Source organism: Nomascus leucogenys, chromosome 2 (assembly GCF_006542625.1).
Source record: "Nomascus leucogenys isolate Asia chromosome 2, Asia_NLE_v1, whole genome shotgun sequence".
In the NCBI taxonomy this organism is placed as follows: domain Eukaryota; kingdom Metazoa; phylum Chordata; class Mammalia; order Primates; family Hylobatidae; genus Nomascus; species Nomascus leucogenys.
In genome coordinates, this window is record NC_044382.1 from 99,902,452 (window position 1) to 99,918,696 (window position 16,245).

At 42.3% G+C, this 16,245-nt stretch overlaps 1 long non-coding RNA gene across 1 annotated transcript; it reads right to left on the minus strand.

The window, feature by feature from the left end:
* Positions 1–2,752: 2,752 nt before the first annotated feature.
* LOC100590841 lies at positions 2,753–14,364 on the minus strand. The gene is made up of 5 exons (XR_121423.4): positions 14,042–14,364; positions 13,607–13,744; positions 13,047–13,198; positions 3,627–3,725; positions 2,753–2,928 (listed from the first exon to the last, which is right to left on the minus strand). It is a non-coding gene; the product is annotated as an uncharacterized LOC100590841 (long non-coding RNA).
* Between the last annotated feature and the right edge of the window lie 1,881 nt (positions 14,365–16,245).

The window sequence follows — 16,245 nt, forward strand, 5'->3', positions numbered from 1 at the left end:
ACCTCGACCTCCCAAAATGCTGGGATTACAGGTGTGAGCCATCATGCCTGGTCTTATTGCTGCTATTCTTAATGCCATGTCAGAACTTTATTTTCTTTTCTCCTTGACTATTATTACTTAACTATGTATACTGTACCAGAAATGCTCTCAACAGAGGGTGGGAAACATACAGAATCTTGGAGACAGTGAATGGGCTAACTGGTAAGTACCAGCAGAGATTCTCATAGTTGCTTATCATAGGTGCTCAGACTGGTGAACATAAAAGAACAATAATCTTTTTTCTTATTCATAATTATATTGACCTTTTCATAACATGAGAGCATATACTTTATATCTGGGACTGTAAGATTAATAGCTTTACTTTTATATCTTTTCAATCTAATCCCCAGTTAATTTTTTTTTTTTTTTTTTGAGATGGGTTGTTGTTCTGTTACCCAGGTTGGAGTGCAGTGGTCCAATCTCAGCTCACTGCAACTTCTGCCTGCCCAGATCAAGCTATCCCCCCACCTCAGCCTCCCGAGCAGCTGGAACTACAGGTGCGTGCCACCACACCTATCTATTTTTTTTATTTTGGGAGAGATGGGGTGTATTAATCCATTTTCATACTGCTATAAAGAACTGCCAGATGGCCAGCCGTGGTGTTTCACACCTGTAATCCCAGCACTTTGGGAGGCCAAGGCGGGCAGACCACTTGAGGTCAGGAGTTTGAGACCAGCCTGGACAACATGATGAAACCCCCTCTCTACCAAAAATACAAAAATTAGCTGGGCGTGGTAGCACACACCTGTAGTCCCAGCTATTCGGAAGGCTAAGGCATGAGAATTGCCTGAACCCAGGAAGCGAAGGTTGCAGTGAGCTGAGATCATACCACTGCACTCCAGCCTGGGTGACAGAGCAAGACCTTGTCTCAAAAAAAAAAAAAAAAAAAAGAAAGAGCTGCCCAATGGATCACTTGAGGTCAGGAGTTTGAGACAAGCTTGGCCAACATAGTTAAAACCGCATCTCTACTAAAAATACAAAAATTCGCTGGGTGTGGTGGTGCGTGCCTGTAGTCCTAGCTGCTCTGTCTCAAAAAAAAAAAAAAAAAGCTTACAATCTTCATGAGCACACTGACTACAAGAATGTTGAACACTGTCAAGCAAAGAAAACTCAATTTCCCTTCATTTCTTCCAAGTTTGACTTTGAAGGAGAGAGAAAGTTTTCTTATTAGGCATTGTTTTTGCTCATGTGCTCAGATACAGCAAGCTAATAAATCTGTCAGAGAAAAATTTACATTTCTCAGGAGACTGAACATTCACACCAGCCAGCATTCCCATCAAGGAACATGAATACATAAATGTACATACACTTGAAGCTCTACAGTTGTTGTTTCCAGTGTTTTAAGCTTCAGTTCATGGGCTCGTTGACATATGAGAGTCTTCCCTTTTGAAAGTCCAAACAGATTGAAAAACAAATTGTGAAATCACAGGACGACACTAAGGAATATTGCATCACTCCTCCCTGCCTCAACACCCCACTTCCATTTTCTGCTCAAAAGATTTCCTAACATCTGAGAGCATCATCAGTGTAAGTTGGCATTTAAAAAGGGCTGAAATGGTTTTTAAAGCTTCCAAAGCATTTAACCTTAAAAATCATATATGGAACAAAATTTACCACTGAAAGTTAATCTCAAATATGTTTATGTCTTTTATTTATTTATTTTTTGACATAGGATCTTGCTCTGTTGTCCAAGATGGAGGGCAATGACACAATCACAGCTCACTGCAACTTCGATCTTCTGGGCTCAAGAGATTCTCCCTCCTCAGCCTCAAAAGTAGCTGGGACCACAAGCACACACCACTACACTCAGCTAATTTTTTATTTTTTGTAGAGACACGGTCTTGCTATGTTGTGCAGGCTGGTCTCAAACTCATGACCTCAAGCAGTCCTTCCACCTTGGCCACCCAAAGGGCTGGGATTACAGGGGTGAGCCACCATACCAAACCTGTTTGCGTCTTATCCCATTTGAAGCACAACTGAAAGGAACACTGTTTTGTCATCAAAACAATATTAAGATGGCATTACTTTTATTTTACATGTTGTTTTTACTATTTTGGTAAGTAGGAAACAAAGAAGTAAAATTCGTTCTAGTAATTGAGTTGGTTCTAGTAATTTAAAACTAACAGTAAAAGAAAATCACAATGCTTTCATTTCCAGCGGCCTTTACAGGAAGAGTGATCATAAATTCATTCTCATTGGTGGATGCATCACCAACTAGAGGCAGGCCCAACAACAGCTTCTTCTGTTCGAGAAGCCCAAAGCTGGAAAATTTCAGATAGATTAGCTGTGTTATAGTCAGTGGATGCAGCCCAAAATACAATGCTGTTCATACTGAATTTTGACATTTTACTCAACAAATAATTATTAGTGCCTGCTATATTAGCTATTGTTGTTATTACTATTGTCAACTTTGGTCATTATTATATTTCCAATACAGAGATGAGTGCTCAACACATAGAAGGCAATCAGTATGTATTTATTAAATGAATGAGTAGGTGACCTAATCAAGAGATAAGAATTACTACTTAAAGAAGAGTAATTTTGCCTTTGTTTTACTGTGTAAAAACAGAGCTTGATAAAAAGCTATATTTATTTTCTTTCAGACCCTTCTTCGCTAAAACTTTAGTTTTCTTCTGTCTCTACTGCTTAGAGTCAGTGAGCCCACACACTCAGGTTCAGGTTGATTTTCTTCCTATTTGTGGATGTCATCTATGTATCTGCCTTTTCAGGCAGTGAAATCATTCCAAAAGTTCTTGTTGACTGCAAGAGCTCGAAGGCTCTTTATTTGTGAGGGGATGAGAATACTGGCATCCATTCTGTCTTATTTAGTGACTGAAATGTGTGACACTGAGCAAGGCCTTTATCCTCCGGTCGCCTCTGTTTATCTATCTGGAAAAGGAGAAGGACAATACTCACTTGTCTGGTATGGAAGTGATTGCCAAGGACTTTGTGATCCCCACAGAGAAGGTGACATTTTAGTTGCTACATATTACAAATGTTTTCCTTTCATTAATTAGGTGTTCAGATACAGATATTGAGCAAAAAATAAAAAAGCACAGATAGTCATATAGATTTTAATAATATGTACATGCCTCCTTTATGTATTAACTTTACATTTGATTATTTATTTTTTCTTTTTTTGAGACAGAGTCTCACTCTGGAGCGCAGGCTGGAGCGCAGTGGCGTGATTTTGGCTCACTGCAACCTCTGCCTCCCAGGTTCAAGCAATTCTCATGCCTTAGCCTCCCAAGTAGCTGGGACTACAGACATGCACCACCACACCCAGCTAATTTTCTGTATTTTTAGTAGAGAGGGGGTTTTGCCATGTTGGCGAGGCTGGTCTCAAACTCCTGACCTCATGTGACCCACTCACCTCAGCCTCCCAAAGTGCTGGAATTACAGGTGTGAGCCACCGCACCCGGCCAACACTTGATTATTCTTCAATCTACAGTCACAGATTAGAGACCATTTAGTCCAGTATTTCTTAAACAGATCGTGCCTACATTCCCCTGTGTAATTTTTAAGTCTGCACATGCCCTGGCCCCACTTTATTTTCCCCTGGTTAAGAACCAGGGATCAGGACCAACCTCTGTTTTTTTAAGAAGTAGAACACTGAGGGACAGCTGGTAAGTGTAGCATCAGGACAAAAATCCCTATCTTCTGATATCTTCTGATGGGTTTTGTTCCTGTACAATATGAAATATCTAATTTATTTGTTTGTATTGATATATTTCAAGGTAACTTTTTTTTCTGGAGACGGAGTTTTGCTCTTGCTGCCCAGGATGGAGTGCAATGGCACGATCTCAGCTCACCGCAGCCTCTGCCTCCTGAGTTCAAGTGATTCTCCTGCCTCAGCCTCCTGAGTAGCTGGGATTACAGGCATGCTCTACCATGCTCGGCTAATTGTGTATTTTTAGTAGAGATAGGGTTTCACCATGTTGGTCAAGCTGGTCTCAAATTCCTGATCTCAGGTGATCTGCCCGCCTTGGCCTCCCAAAGTGCTGGGATTACAAGAATGGGCCACTTTGCCTGGCCAAGCTAACTTTCTATATACACATTGGCGGTAACCGTTGAAAACTTGTCTGCCCTGCTTTATAGTTCATGACTATTTTTTCCTCTTTTCATTTCTTCTCTAATCTATAAAGGCTTCTGAGAGTCATCTTGCTGGAAATAAATTCAACCTTTTATAAATCTTCAAAGCACATTTAACCTGTATTATATTCAGGTGTTTATCAATCAGTCTCGTTCTGCATTAAAGAATTTTTGTCTTCCTTTCCCTAGTTCTCCAAGTCATGAACTCCTGGAAACAGAAGTCAATACACACATTGTCCTTAGAATAATAACAACAAAATAAAAGCTTATGTACCAGGCAATGTGTTAGACCAGTGGTTCTCAAACTTTAACAATCATTAGAATCAGCTGGAGTGTTTGTTAAAGTACTTAGTCCAGGGTCCCATCCCCAGAGTTTCTTATTTGGTGGGTCTGGCGTGGTAACAGAAATTTGCATTTCTATCATATTACCAGGTCATGTCATTTTGAAAAACATTCTTCTGCGTGGTCTAAATTTTAATATTTGCTACTGCTCCAGTAAGTAAGTTGTATTATTCCCATTTTCTTTTCTTTTCTTTCTTTTTTTTTGAGATGGAGTCTTGCTGTCACCCAGGCTGAAGTGCAGTAGCGCAATCTCGGCTCACTGCAACCTCTGCCTCTCAGGTTCCAGCTATTCTCCTGCCTCAGCCTCCTGAGTAGCTGGAACTACAGGCACACGCTGCCATTCCCAGCTGATTTTTGTATTTTTAGTAGAGATGGGGTTTCGCCATGTTGGCTAGGCTGGTCTTGAACTTCTAACCCCAGGTGATCTGCCTGCCTCAGCCTCCCAAAGTGCTGGGATTACAAGCAGGAGCCATCGCGCCCGGCCTATTATTCCCATTTTCAAAAGAGTCACATAACTAGTAAATAGAAGAAGTAAGATTGAATCCACCTCTTGATAGTGCTTTGGTCTTCCCCTTAGCGTAACCTCCCCTTATTTCGGAGTTTCTCTTATATATCATAGGCTCTCAAGAAATGTACACGGGATAGCCGGGTGTGTTGTCAAGCCTGTAGTCCCAGCCACTCAGGAAGCTGAGGCAGGAGGATTACTTGAGCCCAGGAGTTCAAGGCTACAGAAAGCCATGATCTCCATGATCAAGCCACTGCAATCCAGCCTGGATGACACAGTGAGAGCCCTACTCTAAAAAAAGGAGAGACAGAAATGTACACAGGAGGTCACTGAATTGTTTAGGCCTGGAGATAGGCCTTTGCCTAGGTTCAATTGTGATATTGGGCAAATTACATAACCTCCCTCCCACCACATGTCTCAATTTTCTCATCTGTGAATTGGAAATTCATAGTATTTACCTATAATACACATTGTAGTTGACTCCCCAAAATTCAATCTATTCCTCTTCCACTTTATAGCAATCAGTGTAGTTCAAGGAATTGCCACAGCTCTGAGAGTAAATTCTAATTAATTCAAATCAATTCAGATAACCCTAATCCTCTGTATAAGCCTTAGTTGATTACACAATAGTATTCCTTCCCATCTCCCAATAGCTACTGTTTAGTAGCTAAGCAACTTACTAAAGTTAAGCTAACTAAAGTTATAAGGGGGAGAAGGATTTTTTTTTTCACTTTTTTCATTGTTTGTAGAGGCATTCTCTCTCCTTTGCTCAACATAAATAGGGAGGTAGGGTCTGATGGCCCAACCTACAGAGAGGAGTTGATGTGAAGAGGAATCCAACACTGGATGTCAGGACAGAGGCAGAACCTGGGGACCTGGAGACGAGGCAGAGATACAGGATTCATCAGCCAAACCTGATGGTGCCTTTTCTCTAGACGCTCAGTTACGTGAGTCAAAAAATGCCCCATTGTTTTAGTCAATTGGAGTTTGTTTTTCTTCCTGTAACTTATAGTCAAACACTCTGATAACCTATGACAAAGGATTAGTATACAATTAAATGAAGTAATGCATAAAGAGGTTGGGCATATAATAAAGACTTACCTCATGTGAGCTAAAACCACTATCAAGGCAGTTTCTAGGCCCAAGAGCACAAGTGACCTTAAACGCCACTGAAAGCTCCCTTGGAGGTGTTCTCACCAGGAGGATTAGAGAAGCCAAAACAACCAGGTGAATATCTCTGTCAATGATAGACAACTTGGCTATAACAGGAAAATATTCTAGAATTTATGGGATTATGGAACAACGAATAGAGTTAACTTTAGAAAGGAGATTTACAAAATAAGTAGCGGGTATGGATATTGTTAGTCCGTAGCTGATTAAGGCTCTGATTAAGTGAATTGCCCCAAGTCTCAGAGCAGACATGGGCCTAGTCCAAACTTAGAGCTCATATTACTTGCAGTGGATGTCTGCTCTCTTGGCTGTCCAGCAGGCCACCTTTTCCTTCAGGACACTGCTCTCCCACTGCATTACACATGTGACTTGTTTGGGGCTGCCAAAATTTATTTGTTATCTTTTTTTTCAGTAAGCTAATACAAAATTATTGTTTCTTCAATAATTACTTTGCATTTATTGTCATCATTTCACTCCCAAATGTATCAAAATTAAAGTATAAAAGGAAGGAAAAAAGGATAAGTAGAAGATCCTGATTACCTTTTAGTCATAGATAGTTTCATTATGTTATATTTTAGGGTCTGGAATACACTGACCAGTGTATTAGACAAAATTTTATGAGAATTGGTTAAAGATATAGGGAAGAAATGTATTTGGGAAAAAAAACACACACCAAACCAAAACAAAACAAAAGCCATTATTTTGAGAGTAAATTCTAGGGGAGAAGAAGCTTGCAAGCCACCCGAGTATGGCCTGGACTCTGGCGTGTGTGTGCGTGCTGGGGAGTGTCTTGATGGTGGACTCTGGCGTGTGTGTGCATGCTGGGGAGTGTCTTGATGGTGATGTTGTGTCATTGCTTCATTTCTGGCACTCAGTCACTACTCAAGAAAACCAGATTGAAAATTTGGAATCTGTGCTTCAGTGGATTGAAACTGGCCTCCAATCACTAAGGAAAAATCAAAACAAAACACACAAGAATTTAGAGAGAATATTTTTCTGCCAAAAACTAATTTTTCCTTGATGCTATTTCTTATTTGGGTCAATACTCCAATGGAAAAAATAGATAGATTGGTCAAGAGTTCAATATAATTTTCTGTGACATTTGAACTAAAGTAACATCATAAAAACTTAAACACAGGAAATTGTATCCTCTCCTGCCAATGTATGTGTGACTATTTGTCTCTCTTAAAGGAAAAAAGTAGAAGAAAATTAATTGAATGGTATTTTGTTTTACTTGAAATGTTAAACTAATGTCAAACTAATTTATTTATTCAATAAATATTTATTAAGCACCTACTACAATGCCGGTACTATATGCCAGGTATAGATGCTTGGGATATATTAATAAGCAAAAACAAAACCAGTAGCAAACTTGTACACGCAGATAAGGGTTTAAAATATTGTTGGCATGGGCCAGGTGCAATGGATCACACCTGTAATCCTAGCAATTTGGGAGGCTAAGGTGCGAGGATCACTTGAGGTCAGAAGTTTGAGACTAACCTGGGCAAGATAGTGAGACCCCCATCTCTATTTAAAGAAAAAAGAAAAAAAATTATTGTTGCCACGGTCATAAAAATGGGAACAGTAGACACGGGAATACAAGAGTGGGGAAGGGAGTGAAGTAGGGTTGGAAAAAACTATCTGTTGGGTACTATACTCACTACCTGGATGACAGATTTGATTCATGCGTACTCCAAACCTCAGCATCATGCAATATACCCAGGTAACAAACCTGCACATGTATCCCCTGATTCCAAAATAAAAGTTCAAAAAATAAAAATAAAACAAAAATCATTGGGCTTCTGAGACTTATTTGTGAACCGATTTATTTTCTTGCTATTATTGCTATCATAATTCTTGGCTAAACAGCGGTTATAATTGCCTCAATTTTGAAAATATCAGGTTTGTTTGCTTGTTTGTTTGTTTGTTTGTTTTTGAGATGGAGTTTTGCTCTGTCACCCAGGCTGGGGTGCAGTTGCACGATCTTGGCTCACTGCAACCTCCTTCTCCCAGGTTTAAGTGATTCTCTTGCCTCAGCCTCTTGAGTAGCTGGGATTACAGGTACAAGCTACCAAGCCTGGCTAATTTTTTGTATTTTTAGTAGAGACGAGGTTTCACCATGTTGGCCAGGCTGGTCTTGAACTCCTGACCTCCAGTGATCTGCCCGCCTCAGCCTCCCAAAGTGCTGTGATTACAGGTGTGAGCCACTGCTCCCGGCCTCAAAATATCAATTAGAATCTATCTTCCTGCCCTTTGTTGAGCCAAATGATATGATAGGTGAGGAAAACTGGGAAACTTAGAGGAGGTTACATAGATCTTTACAAAAACAGAGGGGCTGACTCTGGGATAATATGGAGGATACTGGGGAAGAAAAGTATTATTCAAGTGAGGAAGACTCTACATAAAAGAAGAGATTGGGATTTCTTCTTTTTCTTCTTTTTTATTTTTTATTTTTTTGAGACAGTCTCACCCAGGCTGGAGTGCAATGGCGTGATCTCGGCTTGCTGCAACCTCCGCCCTGCCAAGTTCAAGCAATCATCCTGCCTCAGCCTCCTGAGTAGCTGGGATTACAGGCACACACCACCATGCCTGCCTAATTTTTGTATTTTTAGTAGAGATGGGGTTTCACTATGTTGGCCAGGCTGGTCTCGAACTCCTAACCTCAAGTGATCCTCCCACCTCGGCCTCCAAAAGTGCTGGGATTACAGGTGTGAGACACCGCCCCTGGCCGACAATATCTTCTTGACAGAGGATTTCAACTGGAGGTCAGTTTAAGATTTTTACAATTGTCAAAAGAAGAGCAGGGTTTAAAAAGGCTGAGATACACTGAGCCATAGAATTATATCATTAAACATATGGCCATTGTCATACCTTGGAAAAATTGCTGGCTTTATCAGGTGCAACCTAAGTTATAGTAGTGGAAGTAGTAATGGTTTCAGTGTGTCGTCCAGGGTTGTTTTATGGTTTTTTTTTTTAAAGTAGTAATGGTAATAATAATGAAAGAAATAGTAATAGTAATGACTTCTACTTACAAAAAGCTTACTGTTGGCCAAGTACCATTCTAGACAGTATTTCACTTCGAAAACGTCAATTATAATCTAGTTCCTGTATCCTTATGAATTATTATTACTATTATTATTATTTTTAAGGCAGGGTCTCACTCTGTCATCCAGGCTGGAGTGTAGTGGGGCAATCAAGGCTCACTGCAGCCTCAACCTCCCAGGCTCAGGCAATCCTCTGGCCTCAGCCTCCTACATAGCTGGGATATAGGCAGGGTCTCCCTTTGTTGCCCAGGCTGGTCTCGAATTCCTGGACTCAAGCAATCCACCCACCTTGGCCTCTCAAAGAGCTGGGATTATATGCATGGGCCACCGTAGCTAGCCTAGTTTTCTGGGTTTTGTTAGTCAAATGATGATAGGTGAGAAGAACTGGGGAAACTTACAAGTTACATTGATCTTTATGAAAACAGGTGGGCCAACTCTGGGATAATTTAAGTCACAGCTCTTCTGTGGGGTGATTAGATTACTTGCACAACATTACACAGATCTTCATCTATTCTTGGATGAATCTGTTGGGCATGGACCACTAGAGGAATAATAGATGCTCTATCATTAGGGATTCTAATCTATTCTGAGGAGAACAAAGAGCCTTTTACTCTCAGAATCAATTCTCAGGACCTCTACCCAGTTCAGAAGAGGCCTCCTCTGGTTAGGAGACCACATGCTGGCAGGGTGTGGTGTTCACGCCTGCAATCCTAATGCATTAAGAGGCCGAGGCAGGAGAATTGCTCGAGCCCAGGATTTCAAGACCAGTCTGGCCAACAGAGTGAGACAATATCTACAAAAAAAAATTTAAAAATTTGCTGGGTGTGGTGGTGCACCCCAGTGCACTTACCTGCAGTCCCTACCTTGGGAGGTCAAGGCTGCCGTGAGCTGTGATTAAACCACCACTCTCCAGCCTGGGCAACAGAGCAAGACCCTGTCTCAAAAAAAAACCCAAACATATGTAAGCATATTCATCTGCAAAAAATTGTTTTAAAGTTAAAAAATAAAAATTAAAATAAACAACAACAACGAAAAGAAAACAACCAAGAGACCCCATGTGTCCTGAGGTCCTGAGGTACTGGAGAGTCTCCAGGCCCACCTAAGAGCAGAAACTTTTAGTCTATTTGAAAATCTAATTACAGAAGGAAACAAGTACCTTGGTGCTTTTGTCTTTGCTTGCAAATACAACAAAAAACTAATGGTAACTTTCTTCCTTCCTTCCTTCCTTTCTTTCTTTTCTTTCTTTCTTTCTTTCTTTCTTTCTTTCTTTCTTTCTTTCTTTCTTCTTTCTTTCTTTCTTCTTTTCTTTCTTTCTTCTCTTTCTTTCTTCTTTCTTTCATCTGTCTCTTTCTTTTTCTTTCTTTCTTTCTTTCTCTCTCTCTCTTTCTTTCTCTTTCTTTCTTTCTTCCTTTCTTTCTTTTCTTTTTTTTTTTCAAGACAGAATCTCACTCTGTTGCCCAGACTAGAGTGCAGTGGCATGATCTTAACTCACTGCAGCCTCTGCCTCTCGGGTTCCAGCGATTCTCCTGCCTCAGCCTCCCAGGTAGCTAGGATTACAGGCATGCACCACCACGCCTTGCTGACTTTTGTATTTTTAGTAGAGATGGGGTTTCACCATGTTGGCCAGGCTGGCTTACGAACTCCTGACCTCAGGTGATCAGCCCGCTTAGGCCTCCCAAAGTGCTAGGATTACAGGCGTGAGCCACCGCACTGGCCATAATTTCTTTCTCTTCCTTTCTCTGCTTCTTTCTTCTCTTCTTCCTTTCCTTCAGCCCTCCTTTCCTCCTTCCCTCCTTCTTTCTTTTCATGTATCTATTCAACAAGCAAGTTATTTAGAGCAGGAGTGTTCAATCTTTGGCTTCCTTGGACCACATGGAAGAATTGTCTTGGGCCACACATAAAATACACTAACAATAGCTGATGGACTAAAACACATACACACAAATCTTGTAATGTTTTAAGAAAGTTTACAAATTTGTGTTTGGCTGCATTCAAAGCCATCCTGGGCCACATGTGGCCCGTGGGCCTTGGGTTGGACAAGCTTGATTTAGAGGCTCCTTTATGCAAGGCCAGGTGCTGGGAGCTGAGGTTGCATGGTAAACAGAAGAAGGCCCCTGCCCCGGGAGACAGAGCATAATTCCCTTATGGTATAGAATACCTGAACCATGAGGTCAGGAGCTGTGGGGTCTTGTTCACCACTGTACCCTCTACCCCTACCTAGCACAGCACATGGCAATAAGTACATGCTCAAAAATACTTTGAGTGAGTGAATACAAGTTGAGTGCTGCTTCACTGATTAAAGGGTGCTCTCGAAGTCCCTCAGCTGGTAAATGCCACCCTGCGGACTGCCCAAGTTCCCCTCAGGAAAAACAGAACCAGTGTACATTCAGATCTTAAGAGTGGTCATCCGGAATATGTACCTTATGAAAAAGTAAGGATATTCAGGTTCAGTAATGATACACTTGGTTTGCAAATAACACACGTTCGTTTTCATGTTGCTAAAGACTCCTTGCTAGGAAACGAAACACTTGTAATTTAATATGCAATGTTCTCAAGAGTCTGAGGCCAAACCACCTCAAGCTGTGAATGCCTTGGCTCTGAAGAGCCAGTCAGGGTCAGGGCAGGGCAGCACTTGGCCTGATGCTCCTCCAGAATAAACCAAACAGCCACAGGAAGTGGTTTCTGTGATTCAGTAGGTGGCACACTTCCTTTTGAGTCAGAACTGAATCACAGCTGTGAGAGGCGAAAAAGACCTATTTCTTTATCCCATACTTTTTCCCTATTCCCAGTGGTAAATTTATCACGGACTGTCATATAATGTATCCTGTTTAGTTTAGCTTATTTAAGCAAACAAAAAAAATTTGGCAAATCAACTATGGGGAAGCAAGAAAGGAGGGGGAAAAACACGGCCGACTGAAATTAATCCAAACGTCATTATGTCGTCACAGGGCCATATTCTCAGAGTTGATTGAAAGAATTGCCACAGTGATTTTGCTGGGGTCATTCAGGCCCCTGGTTCTCTCAACTGGAGTCTGACCCATTTCCAGTGAAAGCAGTTAGATCACACTTACATAAACTGTGTTGCTTCGAATGGGCCTGCCCTCCTCTTCACTCACTGACCCTGGCTTGCTTCTTGGCATGTCTGCTGGAAGGCCATTCTCTGTCTGTCCCAGGCATGGCCCTAGTTCAGCTGCGGGTGAAATGATCCTGTTCTGAATGTACTGAATGCTGCTGGCAATGCTGTAAATTGTTGTGAGGCTTAAGGAAAAACCCCATAGATATCAACAAGTCATAAAAACAGGCGTATTTTCTCTTCCTCTCTTTCCCACTATGTGTTTTATTCTTCAATATTAACAGTTCTGGGAATGTAAATGTATTTAACTATATTTTCCTCTGATGAACTAGATTTTAGTATATAATTTGTGGCTTCCTTCCATACCAATTTGTTCATATTGATAGCATGCTTCAGAACAAAGCTTCAGAGCTCAGGCTATACATCCTGTAACACTCTTGGAAGACCAATGATCAGACTGGAACCAGAAATCTTATTGCCATGTTAATATGTCATTTTCCTTCTGTGAAATATTCCAATAATGTAAAGAATACAAGATTCAAAGTCACATAGACCCATGTACACATTCAATCTACACAAAAGTTTGTGGAGCTTGGTGACCTTCAATAAGTCTCTTAACCTCTCTGAGCCATAATTTCCTCAGTCTGAAAAATGGGATGCTAACATAAGGCCAACATTACAGTGAGAACTAAATAAAACTTTTACATTGTGTCTAGGACAGCTCCTAGCTCATATTTAGTGTTTAAAATAAGCCTCTGACCTTTCTCTTTATTTACAATACCTTTCCATTGGGAGATAAGGACAGCACTTGGACACAACTGTACAGGCACGCTAAGTCTCATCCTTCCAAAGACATCAGTCACATTCAGCTCCTTTAGCAGTTTCATCAACAGCACGTATAGCACATGTGATACCAAACAGCAAGTTGGGCTCCTTAATAAAGCAGTAAAGAAGGTCAGCCAGGATGTGGGCTTTAAAGCCAAGGCCAGCTCTTCTGGGCAGGACAGTTGTGGCTGATGTATGACAGCCAAATGTAATGAGAGTCCTCATTTGACATATTGAAGGGAGCACCTCAAGGCTGGGCAGGGAAAAGAACCATCAACAGTACTCACCACCAGAGCAGCAGTGAGTGCCCAGGTCAAACTGGACAAGGGCTGGCAGACAGGTGGAAATGCGAATACATCGTTAGATTTGAAAAGGCCTTTGGCAGGGCGCGGTGGCTCACGCCTGTAATCCCAGCACTTTGGGAGGCCGAGGCGGGTGGATCATGAGGTCAGGAGATCGAGACCATCCTGGCTAACACGGTGAAACCCCATCTCTACTAAAAATGCAAAAAATTACCTGGGCGTGGTGGCGGGCGCCTGTAGTCCCAGCTACTCGGGAGGCTGAGGCAGGAGAATGGTGTGAACCCGGGAGGTGGAGCTTGCAGTGAGCTGAGATCATGCCGCTGCACTCCAGCCTGGGCGACAGAGCGAAACTCTGTCTCAAAAAAAAGAAAAGAAAAGCCCTTTTAAAATGTCCATCCTCCCATAACCCTTTGAAGCCTCCCACGTCCCCCCAGTTCCTCCCAAATGGCATATAAAAAGGGTGATGGCTTTTAGTCAAAGGGAGTAGTACTCCCCAAACAGTTAAGGTCCAGAACATCATCTTGTATATACCTGTCTTAGAGCTATCACATTGTGTACTGGGGTTTCCTGATTACTTGACAGACTCTTCTGCTAGACAGACTCCTGAAGACAAGGAGTGGGTCTTACTCATCCTTCAGCCAAACCTTACCTGTAGCTCAGCATGTAGCCCATGGTAGATGCTCAACCAATTTTGTTAACGTGAGAGAAATACAAGAAAGCCAAGTCAGAAATACCATTGTTGCTGTTAGAAAATTTCAAAGAGGAATTTGTGGTCTCTGGTGCCAAGGTCCCATAAGAGTTCCAGCTGGGTGAGCTTCTTGTGAGGAAAGGAGCCAGAAGTCGGAACCCATAGTGTGACAATATGAGAGAAAAGAGGATGAAAGCTGTTTTTAAATTGCACCTGTCTAAGGCAATCCGAGCTTGACACATGGTGTCTGGAGGTCTGGGCATTGTCTGAGTGGAGTGTTGATTGTATGTCTCCTGGAGGCTTCTGTTTAAATAACTGCCAGAGCAGGATGACTCAGCAGCCGGAGGATGAGATGCTCTTGATCTGCCTCCCTCTTTAAGTGACAAATCACATTGCCCTGGGTGTCTGTGGCAATCTCTGATATGATACACTCCTTCCTGCCAGCCCATCAGCCAGGGTGGCAAGTCACAGTTACTAATCTGGAGACTGATCAAAATTGCTGATAGGCATGATCCCATGCTCCAAGTGTGGAGAATGATCTTTAAAATGAACTCTTGTCAATAGATTTACTTTCTTTTTTTTTTTTTTTTTTTTTTTTTGAGATGGAGTCTCCCTCTGTAGCCAGGCTGGAGTGGTGTGATCTCGGCTCACTGCAACCTCCACCTCCCGGGTTCAAGTGATGCTCCTGCCTCAGCCTCCCTAGTAGCTGGGACTACAGGTGCATGCCACCACACCCAGCTAATTTTTGCATTTTTAGTAGAGATGGGGTTTCACCATGTTGCCTAGGCTGCTCCTGAACTCCTGACCTCAGGTGATCCGCCCACCTCAGCCTCCCAAAGTGCTGGGATTACAGGCGTGAGCTACCATGCCCAGCCTAGATTTTGTTACTGAGACTGAGTCTCACTCTGTTGCCCAGGCTGGAGTGCAATGGTGTGATCTTGGCTCAATGCAACCTCTGCCTCCTGGGTTCAAGCGATTCTCTTGCTTCAGCTTCCTGAGTACCTGGGATTGTAGATGCCTGCCACCACACCTGGCTATTTGTATTTTTAGTAGAAACGGAGTTTCGCCATGTTGGCCAGGCTGGTCTCAACCTGCTGACCTCAAGTGATTCGCTCGCCTTGGCCTTCCAAATGCTGGGATTCTATGCGTGAGCCACGGCACTCAGCCTTGTTTCTGAAATTTAGAGACTGATTTTACATTTCTAGTCTGTCTCCATATCAAAGACTCCCTATTGTCTTCAGGATAAAGTCGAAATTCAATATCCTGGCCATTAGGGTCCTATAGGAACTTATCTATACCTACCTTCCTAGCATAATAGAATCTTAACTTGTTTTGCTTTTTTTTCTACTTGATATTGGCTTACTTCTGCTTGTTTGTTTTTGTCCCTGGCAGATAAATGGTGATAGGACAAATCTTTAAGAACATGGCCTAGAGGCCAGGTGTGGTGGCTCACTCCTATAATCCCAGTACTTGGGAGGCCGGGGCATGCAGATCACTTGAAGTCAGGAGTTGGAGACCAGCCTGACCTAATATGGTGAAACCCTGTCTCTACAAAAAAATCCAAAAAATCCAGGTGTGTTGGTGCACTCCTGTAATCCCAGCTACTCGGAAGGCTGAGGCAGTAGAATCGCTTGAATTTGGGAGATGGAGGTTGCAGAGAGCCCAGATCACCCCACTGCACTCTAGCCTGGGTGACGGCCTGGGTGACGGAGCGAGACTCCTTCTGAAAGGAGAAGAAGGGGAAGGGGAAGGGGAAGGGGAAAAAGGGGAAGGGGAAGAAGGGGAAAGGGAAGGGAGAAAAAAAGAAAAGAGAAAAGTGGCCTAGGAGGAAATCCTACCTAGTAGCTATTTCCTGAGAATTGCAGAAGTTACCATTATTAAAATTTAGTAGGCTGGGTATAGTGGCTCACGCCTATAATCCTAGCACTTTGGGAGGCCGAGGTGGGAGGATCTCTTGAGCTCAGGAGTTTAAGACCAGCTCAGGCAAGAGTGACACCCCTGTCCTTACAAAAATATCAAAAAATTAGCTGGACATGGTGGCATGCACCTCTGTTCCCAGCTACATGGGAGGCTGAGGCTGGAAGATGACCTAAGCCCAGGAGGTGGAGGCTGTGGTGAGCCATGATCATACCACTGCACTCCAGCCTGGGTAACAGAAAAAAAGA